The 12,262-nt window shown below is 40.3% G+C and overlaps 1 long non-coding RNA gene across 1 annotated transcript; it reads right to left on the bottom strand.

The window, feature by feature from the left end:
* Positions 1-5,792: 5,792 nt before the first annotated feature.
* On the bottom strand, positions 5,793-9,820 carry LOC120107078 (uncharacterized). Its single transcript, XR_005509032.3, has 2 exons — positions 9,712-9,820; positions 5,793-9,637 (listed from the first exon to the last, which is right to left on the bottom strand). It is a non-coding gene; the product is annotated as an uncharacterized LOC120107078 (long non-coding RNA).
* Positions 9,821-12,262: the final 2,442 nt, after the last annotated feature.

Here is a 12,262-nt window from a genome sequence, read left to right on the forward strand (position 1 = left end):
ACGAATAGAAGAGTGTTTAACTACAGGAGAAAATATTTCCTTATAGTCAATTCCCTCTCGTTGACAATAGCCCTTAGCTACTAACCTGGCCTTATATCTAAAATCCTGATGACTGGCTCCCTCTTTATTCTTGAAGATCCATTTGCAGCCTATTGCCTTCTTGCCCTCTGGTAATCTGACTAATTTCCAAGTCTGATTCTTCTCTAAAGATTGTAATTCTTCAACCATAGCCATGGTCCATTGTTCAGCCTGCGGACAACTAATAGCCTCCTGATATGTGGTCGGCTCATCACCAATAGTGTCTGCAATGCTCAGAGCATAATAAACTAACCCAGCACAAGCTGAATCCTCAAAACCATACCTTTGTGGTGTTCTGATCTGACGCCTGGGTCTACGAGTGGCAATGCTATCAATCTGATCCTGACCTTCCATGGTAACCTCCTCCTGAGTCTGTATCTCTGCATCTGTCTGCTGTTGCTGCTCATTCAGAATTAAAGTATCTTCATTTGCCTGCTGCTGCTGTGATCTGATAGTCTGATCAATATTCATAACAGTCCTATCCATCTGATCCTGACCCTGATCTCTCTCAGAAGAACTTGGCTGTAGCTGCCTTAAAGGAGTAGCTATCTCATGAAATGTCACATCCCTACTGACTAAAAAACCTTGGGATCCAGGCTGTGTGCACCATAATCTGTAGCCTTTTACCCCAGATGCGTATCCAAGAAATACGCACTTCTTAGCCCTAGGGTCCAACTTTCCATCTCTTACATGTGCATAAGCTGGACACCCAAAGACTCTGAGTACTGAATAGTCTGCAGGTCTTCCTGTCCACATTTCTTCCGGAGTTTTCATGCCCAATGCTGATGCTGGAGATCGGTTTATAATGTAGCAGGCTGTGTGAGCGGCCTCTGCCCAAAAATCTCTAGTTAATCCAGAATTAGATAGCATAGATCTGACTCTCTCAATTAGTGTGCGATTCATGCATTCAGCCACACCATTCTGTTGAGGTGTACCCACTGTGGTTCTGTGTCTGACAATGCCCTCTAATTTGCAAAAGTCATTAAACTCAGTAGAACAAAATTCTAATCCATTGTCAGTTCGGAAGGTTTTCAACTTTCTATCAGTATGCCTCTCGACCATAGCCTTCCACTTCTTGAATGTGTCAAACACATCACTCTTATTTCTGATAGTGTATATCCAGACTTTGCGAGAGTAGTCATCAATAAAAGTGAGTAAATACCTAGATCCACCCTTGGATGTAATTGGGGCTGGTCCCCATAGGTCAGAATGAATATAATCTAATATACCAGCTGTCCTGTGCACGCCTGTAGAAAAGCTGACCCTGTGTTGTTTTCCGAACACACAATGCTCACAGAATCCAAGTGCACCAACCTTCTGACCACTTAGCAAACCACGTCTGCTCAGCTCCTGTAAACCCTTGTCTGAGATGTGGCCCAATCTCTGATGCCACAGGTGTGTCAACTGCTCAGTAGAAGACTGTACTGCTGAAGCCTATCCAACTATTGTACTACCATCCAAATAGTAAAGGGTCCCACACAATTTCCCTTTCAATAAAGTCAATACTCCTTTATTGATAGTTATTGATCCTCTACCCCATCTGCCCTCGAAACCTGCACTATCGAAGGCATGTACTGAGAGAAGGTTTCTCTTTAGTTGAGGAACATATCTTACATCGTCCAAAGTCACCACAGTGTTTGCATTAGATTTAATTTGAACTGTACCAACACCTTCCACTTTGCAAATACCATCATCTCCAAGAAGAACGGTGCCCCCCTCACATGATCTAAAAGAAGAGAACCATTCCTTATGAGGTGTCATGTGGAAAGATGCTCCAGAGTCCACAATCCAAGTATCAGGATGACTGACACTGCAAGCAGCTGTAAATACTGCATCATTATCATTACTGTTGTGACCTGCTGATGAAACTGCAACCGTTGCCGAATCTGAGACGGTTCCTTTATCCTTTTGTTCCTTCTCTTTCTTAGACTGTAGTAGTCTACATTCTGATTTCCAGTGGCCTGGTTTCTTACAATAGTGACAAACACCTGGTCTTCTGGACCTAGACTTTGATCTGGTTTTGGATTTGCTTCTACCTTGTCCACCTTTCTTCTGCTCATCTCTACCTCTAACTATAAGTCCTTGAGCTGGAGTCTGAACTTGATGTTGTAACTGTACTTTCAATCTAAGCTCATTGGATAACAAAGTAGCTTCTACCTCTTCAAGACTTATTGTCTCTTTTCCATAGAGCATAGTAGTAGTAATATGCTCAAAGGACTTAGGCAATGAGTAGATAAGGATCAAAGCCTTGTCTTCTTCATCTACTTCAACACCAATATTTGATAAATCAAGTAGGAGCTTATTATACTCATCCAAGTGATCTTTGAGTGAAGTCCCTTCTGCCATACGAAATGTATGCAATTTTTTCCTCAAGTACAATCTATTAGTAAGGGATTTTGCCATATATAGACTCTCCAATTTTTCCCATACTCCCTTAGCTGTATCAAGATCCACAACATTTCGCAGGACTTTATCACTCAAATCCGAAAACAAAGTTCCTAGTGCTCTCTCATTAATCTCTTCTTTGACAGCCTCATTATCTCCTAGGATTGCATCCATACCCTTGAGGGCTTTTGCTACACCCTCTTTAACCAACAAGTATTTCATTCTTACCTTCCATAGTGAGAAGTCTCCTGTGCCATCAAATACAGCCACTTCATGCCTTATGGTAGTGGAATGAGAAACAGAAGCCGAATCGTTAGCCCTAGATGAATTTTGTTGCCCAACAGTAGCCATAGCTCTGATACCAATTGTTGGGATTAATGGGCACAAACTCACTGTATCCGGCTTACCAATTAAGAATTGGACTCATTCAGACATTCCATCAAACACATCACAGGCATGAAAAGATAAGCACAAAGACACCAAATTTACGTGGTCCGGCAGCAAGTGCCTACATCCACGGGGAGGAGGAGCAATCCACTATATCAATCTTCCCAATAGGGTACAAACATAGATACATAAGAGCCCAAAATATGGACTGCCAAATGATCACAATATGAGGCAATATAAAACCAAATATAAAGCAAGAAACAACCTGATCGGATCACCCTTCTGCAGCCACAATGATAGATCAAAAGTGTAGTATGCAAATCAACCTTTCTACGGCTCCAATGGTAGATCAAATGAGTATCAAAACCATACCTTCCCTTGTTGCAATTTCTGTGAACAGCAAAGAAGAAAGGGGCTCACGGAAACAGGGAAGCCACAGGAAGAAGCCACGGTTGAAGAAGGAAGAAGGAAGAAAGCCTCCAGCGAGTGAAGACAGAAGGGAAACCAAGTCAGATGTTGCCAGGAGACCGAGAGCGTACGAGAGGAAGAAGATGGGAGCGGCGGCGGCTGAAAAAACCCTTTCAACCTAAAAACAAAACAAAGCCCTTCATCCCACGGGAAACAGGTAACATGTACCTTTTATATGATGAAATGTCATTTTGCAAATAGGTCCCTCTCAAAGCCAATATTTGGAGCAAAGTCCAAAATAGTCAACAGTGAGCTAGGTTGGAATCATGCTTGCCTCGCGCATGAGTTGCATGTAAACCATTCCATGAAAAGTTTATGACAGTTCTTTTTTCCCTCTTGAAATTCTTAGTTCTTTCTCATGTCTAGATTATATGGATTTCAGTTGAATTCACTGACTTTGGTTACAAAAGTGGAATGCGGGGAGAAGATACCGAATGGATGAAAGCGGTGCTTCGATGTCCCAATCCAATTCATGATGATTGGATTGGAGTGTTCTCCCCTGCAAAATTCAAGTAACTCGCTCAATATTTATTATCCTTTCAGATTAAATAAGGTACCAAAAAAATAGGTTTGGAATTAATCTAAAAATCATGTAGTATGAGCGAACCTTGATAAGTATTTTATCTTATATTCTTATGTTTAGTAAATGAGAATGGTTATGCATTGTTTTTTCTATTTCTCAGTTCATCTACTTGTCCTGCCGAGAATGGTAATGGCAGAGAGCAAGAGCCATTGATATTCTCAGCTCTTCAGCTTTTCAATGACCGGTCCAATCTTTGTAGCAGCAAGCATGGAAAAATGTGACACAAAATCAAGTGATTGCCTCCATTTCTTTCTGATACATGATTTCAGCTGTGGCACGCCTTACTTCTTGCTGCACACATATTTTGGTTTTTTTGGTGTGCCGAGGCTGCTTTATCATGTCAGGTTCTGTGTTGCTAGAACACCTGAGGTTCTCTCTTTATTAGCCTTTTTCTGTGCCTTCGGGTTGCATGGTTCGACTGACTTTGTAGACGGGTGTGGACTAGTTTTCCAAATCTCTGTTTCTAAAACCTATTCAAAACTATGAAAACGTAGAGGGGGAGGAGAGAAGAACTTTGAGAATATTGTCATATATTTTGTATATTTCAACGAGTACAAGAGCCCACCTTTTATAGTTGAACTCATCTAATCAACCCTATAAATAATCAATTATAGCTTATATACACCAACAAAATATGGCTAAACATGGCAATCCTGGATCATACAGCTCATATACACCAGCATCCTCCTTCATACAACTCATATACACCAACACAATATAGCTAAATATGGCAATCCTAGATCATACAGCTCATAAACACCAACATACAGCTCATATACACCAACATTCATCCTCAAACTCAAGATAGTAGCGAAGATGCCAACTTGACTTTGCTAACCAAATCACGGTGATGCCCTGATAGATGGGCTTTCGTAAAAATATCTGCAAGCTGATCCGCAGAAGCAACATATATTAATTAAATAGTGCCCTGCCTGATATGATGCTGAATGAAGCGACAATATATACACTAATGTATTTTGTGTATAAGGAAATGAAATCAGATAATACTCCTTTCTTCCTGAAAACTCTATTCTTTCTCTTCTCTTCCTCTCATGCACGTAAGTCGCCATCTTCAAGAACCCTAGGGCACGTAGCCATCAAAGGAGAAGTCCTTCACGTCCAAGGACTTGAACCAACCATCAGCTGCGCGGCGGTAAGGGAGAAGTCCTAACCTGAATAGGACTTGTGTTCGGCTATAAGCAAGAAGAGCCTATTTCCGCTTGGCTCTAGTTCTCTTCCACCATCAAAGAACCAGTGATCCATACCTCAATCAGCAAGGGGATGCCCTAGGTGCTGAGGTTTCAGAGGCGGTTCATCCCCCCACAATTGGGATCATAGCTTTCTATTTCCTACAAACTTGAGATCGTTGGCGTTTCTTTGCTCATTCAACTCGATGAGATGGTACAAGAATGACAGCTTCCATGTTGAAGGTAAGGTTGAAAGGTGGCTCCTTACTTGGTGTCCGTCGAGTGGTATAGTAGGCCCACAATATGATGGGCAGCTCGTCCACCCATAGGCCTTTAGCTCGATCAAACCTAATCTTTATCATAAAATACTCTTGATCCTAAAAAATACTGTAGAAGATTCTGTTATGCATGTTAGTCATATAGATCATGTTTCTACCTCTTCATTATCTCTAACTAACATTTATTTAATTCCTAAACTTACTTTAAATCTTATTTTTATCTGTCAATTGTGCGAACTTGGTCTTGATGTCTATTTCTCTGGTAATAGTTATTGTGTGCAAGATCATCAAATGGGTTAGCCTCTTGGGACTGCCCGTGTGACTGGACACATGTTTGAGCTCATCAATCTCCACATTCTTCTCAATTAGTTGCATTTACCTCATCTAATTCATCTTTGATTTTTTGGCACTCTCATTTGGGCCATGTTTTTTTTTTGAATAAATTGCGTACTTTATTCTCCACTGATTTGTTATGGTCAGTTAAAATAAAAATATTGATTGTTTATCTTGTCTACTTGTTAAAAAATTGTTTTACGCTTTAATAATAATAATTCCGTTTCTTTTGCACCATTTGATTTGGTTCATTGTGATATCTGGAGCCTTTCGCCCCATGCTATCGTAGGAGAGTCAATATTTTATGATATTTGTTGATGATTACTCTTATTTTACATAATTATATCTCATGCATCGTATATCTAAGTTACCTAACATTTATTATGATTTTATCTATAGTGTTAAATCTTAATTCTTTTGTCATATTAAGGTATTTCATTCAGATAATGCCATAGAAAATAGAGAAATAGAATTTCTTAACTTTCTTCATTAGCAAGGCATCATTCCTTAATGTTCTTGTCCAAGAACATCCCAACAGAATGGGAGTGCTTAATGTAAACATAGGCATATCATCGAAACTATTTGCGCCTTGCTCATATTCTCTTCTTATCTTGAATGCTTCTAAGGTGAAGCAACTCTTATTGTTGTCTAGACAATTAATTGCCTTTCTTCATTCAGATAATACCATAGAAAATAGATAAATGGAATTTCTTAACTTTCTTCATTAGCAAGGCATCATTCCTTAATGTTCTTGTCCAAGAACATCCCAACAGAATGGGAGTGCTTAACGTAAACATAGGCATATCATCAAAACTGTTTGCGCCTTGCTCATATTCTCTTCTTATCTTGAATGCTTCTAAGGTGAAGCAACTCTTACCGTTGTCTAGACAATTAATTGCCTTTCTTCATTCAGATAATGCCATAGAAAATAGATAAATGGAATTTCTTAACTTTTTTATTAGCAAAGCATCGGTCCTCAATATTTTTGTCCAAGAACAACTCAACAGAATGGGAGTTCTAACAAAAACATAGGCATATCATGGAAACTATTTGCACCTTGCTCATATTCTCTTTTTGTCTTGAATGCTTCTAAGGTGAAACAACTCTAACTATTGTCTACACAATTAACTGTTTTTCCTAACTTATCCTTGTCAACCAATCTCTATATGAACATCTATATAGTACCCCTCTTAACTACAGTACTCTTAAGGGCCCATTCTTTTGAGGTTAAATATCATGGGAAAGTTCATCAACTTTCCCATTAACCAACTTATCCATGTTCTTAAGCTCCTCCCAAAATAGTGATGTTACTAAGTTACTTTCTCATAAGGAGCATTTAACCATGAAATGGACAGAAACACCTACCCAACTGAAAGATAGGTAAATTGGTTTCCCATCAGCCAGTAAGGTGGCCCTATTTTTTTACTAAAATACCCCCTTTATGATGATACACCAACAAATCTTGACCTCTCATTTACTTTTTTCATCTGTAATGAATTCTAATCCAAGTAGCAACGCTGTAATCCCCAGCCAATTTTTAGCCATAAGATCGGTGGATTCCGATGAGTCTTTCATAGTTTTTAAGTTAAATTTTTATGATTGATTTGGTGAGATTCTACCTTTTTTTTAAGTTCTATTTCATAATGGCATTCAGTCCTTGAAACCTAGAGGACTAGTATTTTGTTGTGAAAAGGTCACTTGAGAAATGATGATATGTTCTCTTTTAGTTTCTTTCATACCTAAGCATTTTAAGTTCTATGTTAGACATTCTCAAATTTGTACAAATGTCCACTTCTTGGCTCATTGTTGTAGCTCTTATTTTAGTTTGGAAAACCTAATATGGGTTGTAATTTTTTACTTTTGGTAAATCCTAATTCTAGATGGGACTTAAATGTCACGTTAGAAATTTTTTTAAAAAAAATTGACCAAACTAGCCTTAACTGATATAATATCTATCTATGGAGGAGAACAACTGTAAGGCACCATGGGTTTCGAGTTTAATTTTGACAAACCATCTAAAAAAAGCCATGTGCTAAAGAAAAAGCAATCTAGATCTCTCAGGCAAGTGCATGCCTCTAATATTTTCTGCTATAGAGAGCTTGTGTCAAGAGTTTTGTCACTTGAGCCAGCCTGTTCATAGTCCATGCCAGGCCATGGAACAACTGATGCACCCTTCAAAAAGAAGGGTTCTCACGTATCTACTAATTTGGATCTTTTTGATGACACACTGCCAAAGCTATCATAGTTCCATTTATAGACATAGAAATCTTTATCCACAACGACAATATTAAAAAATCATGTCTATGGTATTGGACAAGTAGAACTAGGAATTAACAAATAATGTACTAGCATCTCCAATCTCTATGACGTGGTAGATGGACTGTGAAGTGAGAACAAAACCAGATCAGGAAGGACACCCGTTGTTGGATGTTGGTTAAGAAGGATGCTCGTTGTCGGATGCCGGTTGGAAAGGAAGCTTAGTATTGGTCGCTTGTCGGAAAAGGACGCTTGTGGTCGAGTGGCAAAGCGAGAAAGAAATCTTAGTTACCCAATCTCGAAAAGAAGAAGATTCTTGAAGACGGAAGACTTCGAAGAGATCCAAAAGTCAAAAAAGTGAAAGAGGAGCCTTATTTTTTTTATAGAAATAATTTTGACTTTTCACAATAGATAAATGGTTTCACTAACATTATAAATTTAACTAGGAGTATGTAAAAGTTTAAGTATAATAAATCTAAACTTTAGAGGGTTTTTGTAATTTACTCATATATTTTCTTATGTCCTTAAATAGTTGTTACATCACGTAGGGCTATTTTGGTTAATTATTTTTTTTTGAGGTGGCATTTGAATTTCATTAAAAGTTAATGTTTGACTAACGTTCTATTAAGTTATGGATTAAAGTATTGGATAAAAATAAACCTAAACGGATAATTATAGATTTTTTATATTATTAGGTATAAATATAATTTACCTTGAAGATTTTTATAATTTATTTTTTTTACTATGTTAAATGTTATTCTGCTATCATATACCAGGTTAGATATGAGATCGACCAAAATTCTTGGGAGGTGAAAACTGTTGTGTAAGGGTTCTGAATGAAAAAAAAAACCTCTACGTAGGAGGAGATTCCCATACCTCAAGAGGTCAGTTCATATTTGGCTCTGGTTCATAACACCAAAGATTATATTATCCCTTTAGCAAAAAAAATAAATAAATTATATTATCCATGTGAGTCATTGGACGGGGATCTTAGCAGCACTACAGGAAAACCAACTTTTTCCGGCGCTTTTGGCGACCTTTAGCGACGCTAATAAGCGTCGGCTAAAATACCACTGACGCAAACAGAAGCGTCGCCAAAGCGTTGGCAATACTGAAGTGGGAAAAATTTTTCCCGACGCTCTTGAGAAGCGTTGTAAAAGGTGGATTTTTAGCGACGCTTTTTAGCGACCCTTAAAAGCGTCGCTAAAACTACCTACGCCGACGCTTATAAGCGTCGGCTTTGGCCCCAAGTTTTTTTAAAAAAATATTTTTCATCAGGGACTTGGTGTCCCCGATGGTTGTTGGCTTAACTCCCTTCCTCATAATGGCTATCCTCTCATTTCCAGCTGCAGCTCTCCGATTTCCCATCTTCTTCCTCGCAGCTATCTCCAGCAGTAATGGAGATTGTGTGGCCAGCACCAGCTAGTTGAAGAGGGGTTTGGGGAGAACCAGACTGGGAAGCACTCTTCTGTGAAGCAGAATAGTGCTCCTGGGGAACCCATAAATCTCCCATAACGACAACAGGATGGTTCACTGCCGTCGAAGCATTCGGCACCCTTTAAGAAGCAAGAAGCAAAGAGGCAATCAAATTGAATCCAAACCTACCTGCAAATGGCTCTTCACTTCATCATTGGTGAGCCCGTCAACCTTCATCAGTTCTCTGATCTGCTTTGGGGTAGCCACTGCATCAAGAGAAACTTCAATCAGATCAAAAGAACGGAATTGCGCTGTTCTAATTACTGGGAATTGCAAATACCTTGGTGTACCCTTGTCCCCGATGGTGACCAGGAGAAGCTTCATGGCAACCTCATCTTCCACAGAATCTTCCCCGGTCTTGGAACTCCATCGCCCTCAGATGCGCCGATCTGCAGGGTTCCAGAATCAAGAAAATGAAAAACAAAAAACCATTAACAATTAAAATGAAACTTTGGATGCCAAAAGGAACTAGAAAGAACATACCGGAAAAATTAAAGAATTAGAACATACTCATCTCTCTGATCTCTTTCTCTAGCCGCCTCCGAGGCCTTTGAACGTTCCTCGGGGCCTGATCGAACTTTGGATGCCACGAGCCGCGGCCTGGGCCTCCGATGAGGGGAGGGTGAGAGGAGGAGGAGTTTTTGGAGGAAGATGGGGCTGCAAGGCTGGATGGAGAGGTGAGGGGGAGATGAAACTCACGAGATGGACGGGGGCCTCCATTTGCCTGCATCCATGGCCACTCATCGCGTCGGACCACAGCCCGCCTGCCGTCACCGCCGTATCCTCAGCTCGGAGGGGTAGAACACCTTTCTCGACGGCCACCATCGTCCTCGAAGCTCGGAGGGGGAGGGGGATCCGAAGAAGAACAAGTTGGATCGGGGAGGAAGAAGGGGGGATGGCGGCTGGGTGGAAGGGTTAGGGTTTGCTCCGCGTGCGAGAGAGAGAGAGAGAGGGCAGGGGATCGGGGATGAAAAAGGAGGGATCGGGGGATCGGGGATGAAAAAGGAGGAATTGGAGGTGTTGGGCCCCTTTTGGTCTCCGACGACGCTTTAAAGCGTCGTCGTATCCAAATTTCACCCGACGCTAACAAAAAGCATCGCCAAATTTGGCCCCCGCTCGAAATGGGCCGACGCTGTTTGATAGCGTCGGTGATGAATAGTCGGCAAAGCCCTACTTTCTTGTAGTGCAGGTATATTATCCATGTGAGTCATTGGACAGTGATCTTAGCAGGTGACCTGATTTGTGCTGGCATCACCACTAAAGCTGAGAACACTCACCAGCTAACTTTAGGAGCTAGCGAATACAAGATGTCCTACTTGATGGGTCACCGTGATCAGCTGCTGCTGTCGTTGTTTGCATATTAAATGCTGTCGTTGGTTGCATATTAAATGCTGTCGTATAAAGTAAATAAGCAGCTGGGACCTGTGAACTGACGGAAACTTACATGAATCAAAATGTTTATTTCCTGTATTCACCATAACGTTGGTCAAGTGGTCTCTCTCTCGCTCTCTCTCGGCTTCCAGCTGGTAATAGGTATTGGTTGTTCCAATCTTTACCACTTTGGCCTCTGGTGCAAGCTGTCCATGAGTATTTGTGAGTTGGGACAGGACAGATGCTGAAAGCCAAGCAGAGGTATGAAGGTGGTGGTTTTCCATTGAAGTGGAATTTATGAGGAACAAAAGATTAAGTACTCTAGCGTATCTGTGTCATCATTTGTGGAGTTATGCTTTTTATTGTAGAAGTATCCCCTAGTTTGAAGTGAGTAGACAGGATGTAATACTAGAGTTTCCAGACAGTTTTACCGATCCATCGTTATCATGAAGAATTCGCCTGCCATCGTCTCAGTCCGTAACTTACTGGCTTCACAAGTTTAGCTTTTTTTGGTCAACATTCATCTCTTCGGACGGCAGCTCTTACTCCTAGCTCACTTGCTTTCCAGACTTTTTTTTTTTTTTTTTTCCATCATGAATTTTTAAGGCAGGTACTTTCCTGCTGCTTTGTGTCAGCTCTAGAGGTTTTGGCAGATAGAATTGGGCTGATAAAGCAGTGGTGATGTCTTGATTCGCCTGCGTCTTGTCAAGCACGGAAGGTTGTTTCCTTCTACAGAGATAAGCCAGCCGAGGCTTGGCCCATCTTTGTCAACTTGAGGGTGTCTATAATTGTGCCACGTGGTGGCATTCTAGAGAGACAACCATTCTTTTTTATCATGTTGCTTCATTGCTTGCTAATTAATTGGTTGTTTGTTTACGTTTCTCAAAAAAGTTTAATTGATTGATTATGCTACGTATAACTTGATCTCATGGCGGATGCTTATGAGGTTTGCCTCCAAAAGTATTAGTTCCCCTTCTTGGATTCCCGCAGTGCAAATCCGAGTCCACGCTCGTTTCAGTTACAGCCAAATGGGAAAAGGTTGAAGGATGACTTCAATACACTTAAATTCGACAATAGTGATGGAGTGGACTCATTATCATGACTGAATACAATACTTGTAATTCTCTTTGTCGAGAAACAAATTAGATAGATTAAAAATTTTTACGGTATTTTTATATTTTTAGATTTATCCAGCCTGTGCTTGGATTTGGTTTATGTCTGTCTTAATTTAGTGTGAAATATGGATGGGAAGATGTTAATGGAGTGAAATAATGGAGTGCCCTGCCCATGAAAAAAAATAAATAATGGAGTAAAAAACAAGAAAGCTAGTGGTACGGACGAAGAAGGCAGTAATGGCGGGTAAGGTCAAAAATTTTTTATAGGACTAGAATTATTTATGTGGTTTTAAGAGTATTACGTGAGCGACTGCCAACCATAAAGGCTGTCCGATTCATAAATGC

Source organism: Phoenix dactylifera, chromosome 15 (genome assembly GCF_051530095.1).
Source record: "Phoenix dactylifera cultivar Ajwa chromosome 15, Ajwa_hap1_PhDact_Kaust_v1.1, whole genome shotgun sequence".
NCBI lineage: Eukaryota > Viridiplantae > Streptophyta > Magnoliopsida > Arecales > Arecaceae > Phoenix > Phoenix dactylifera.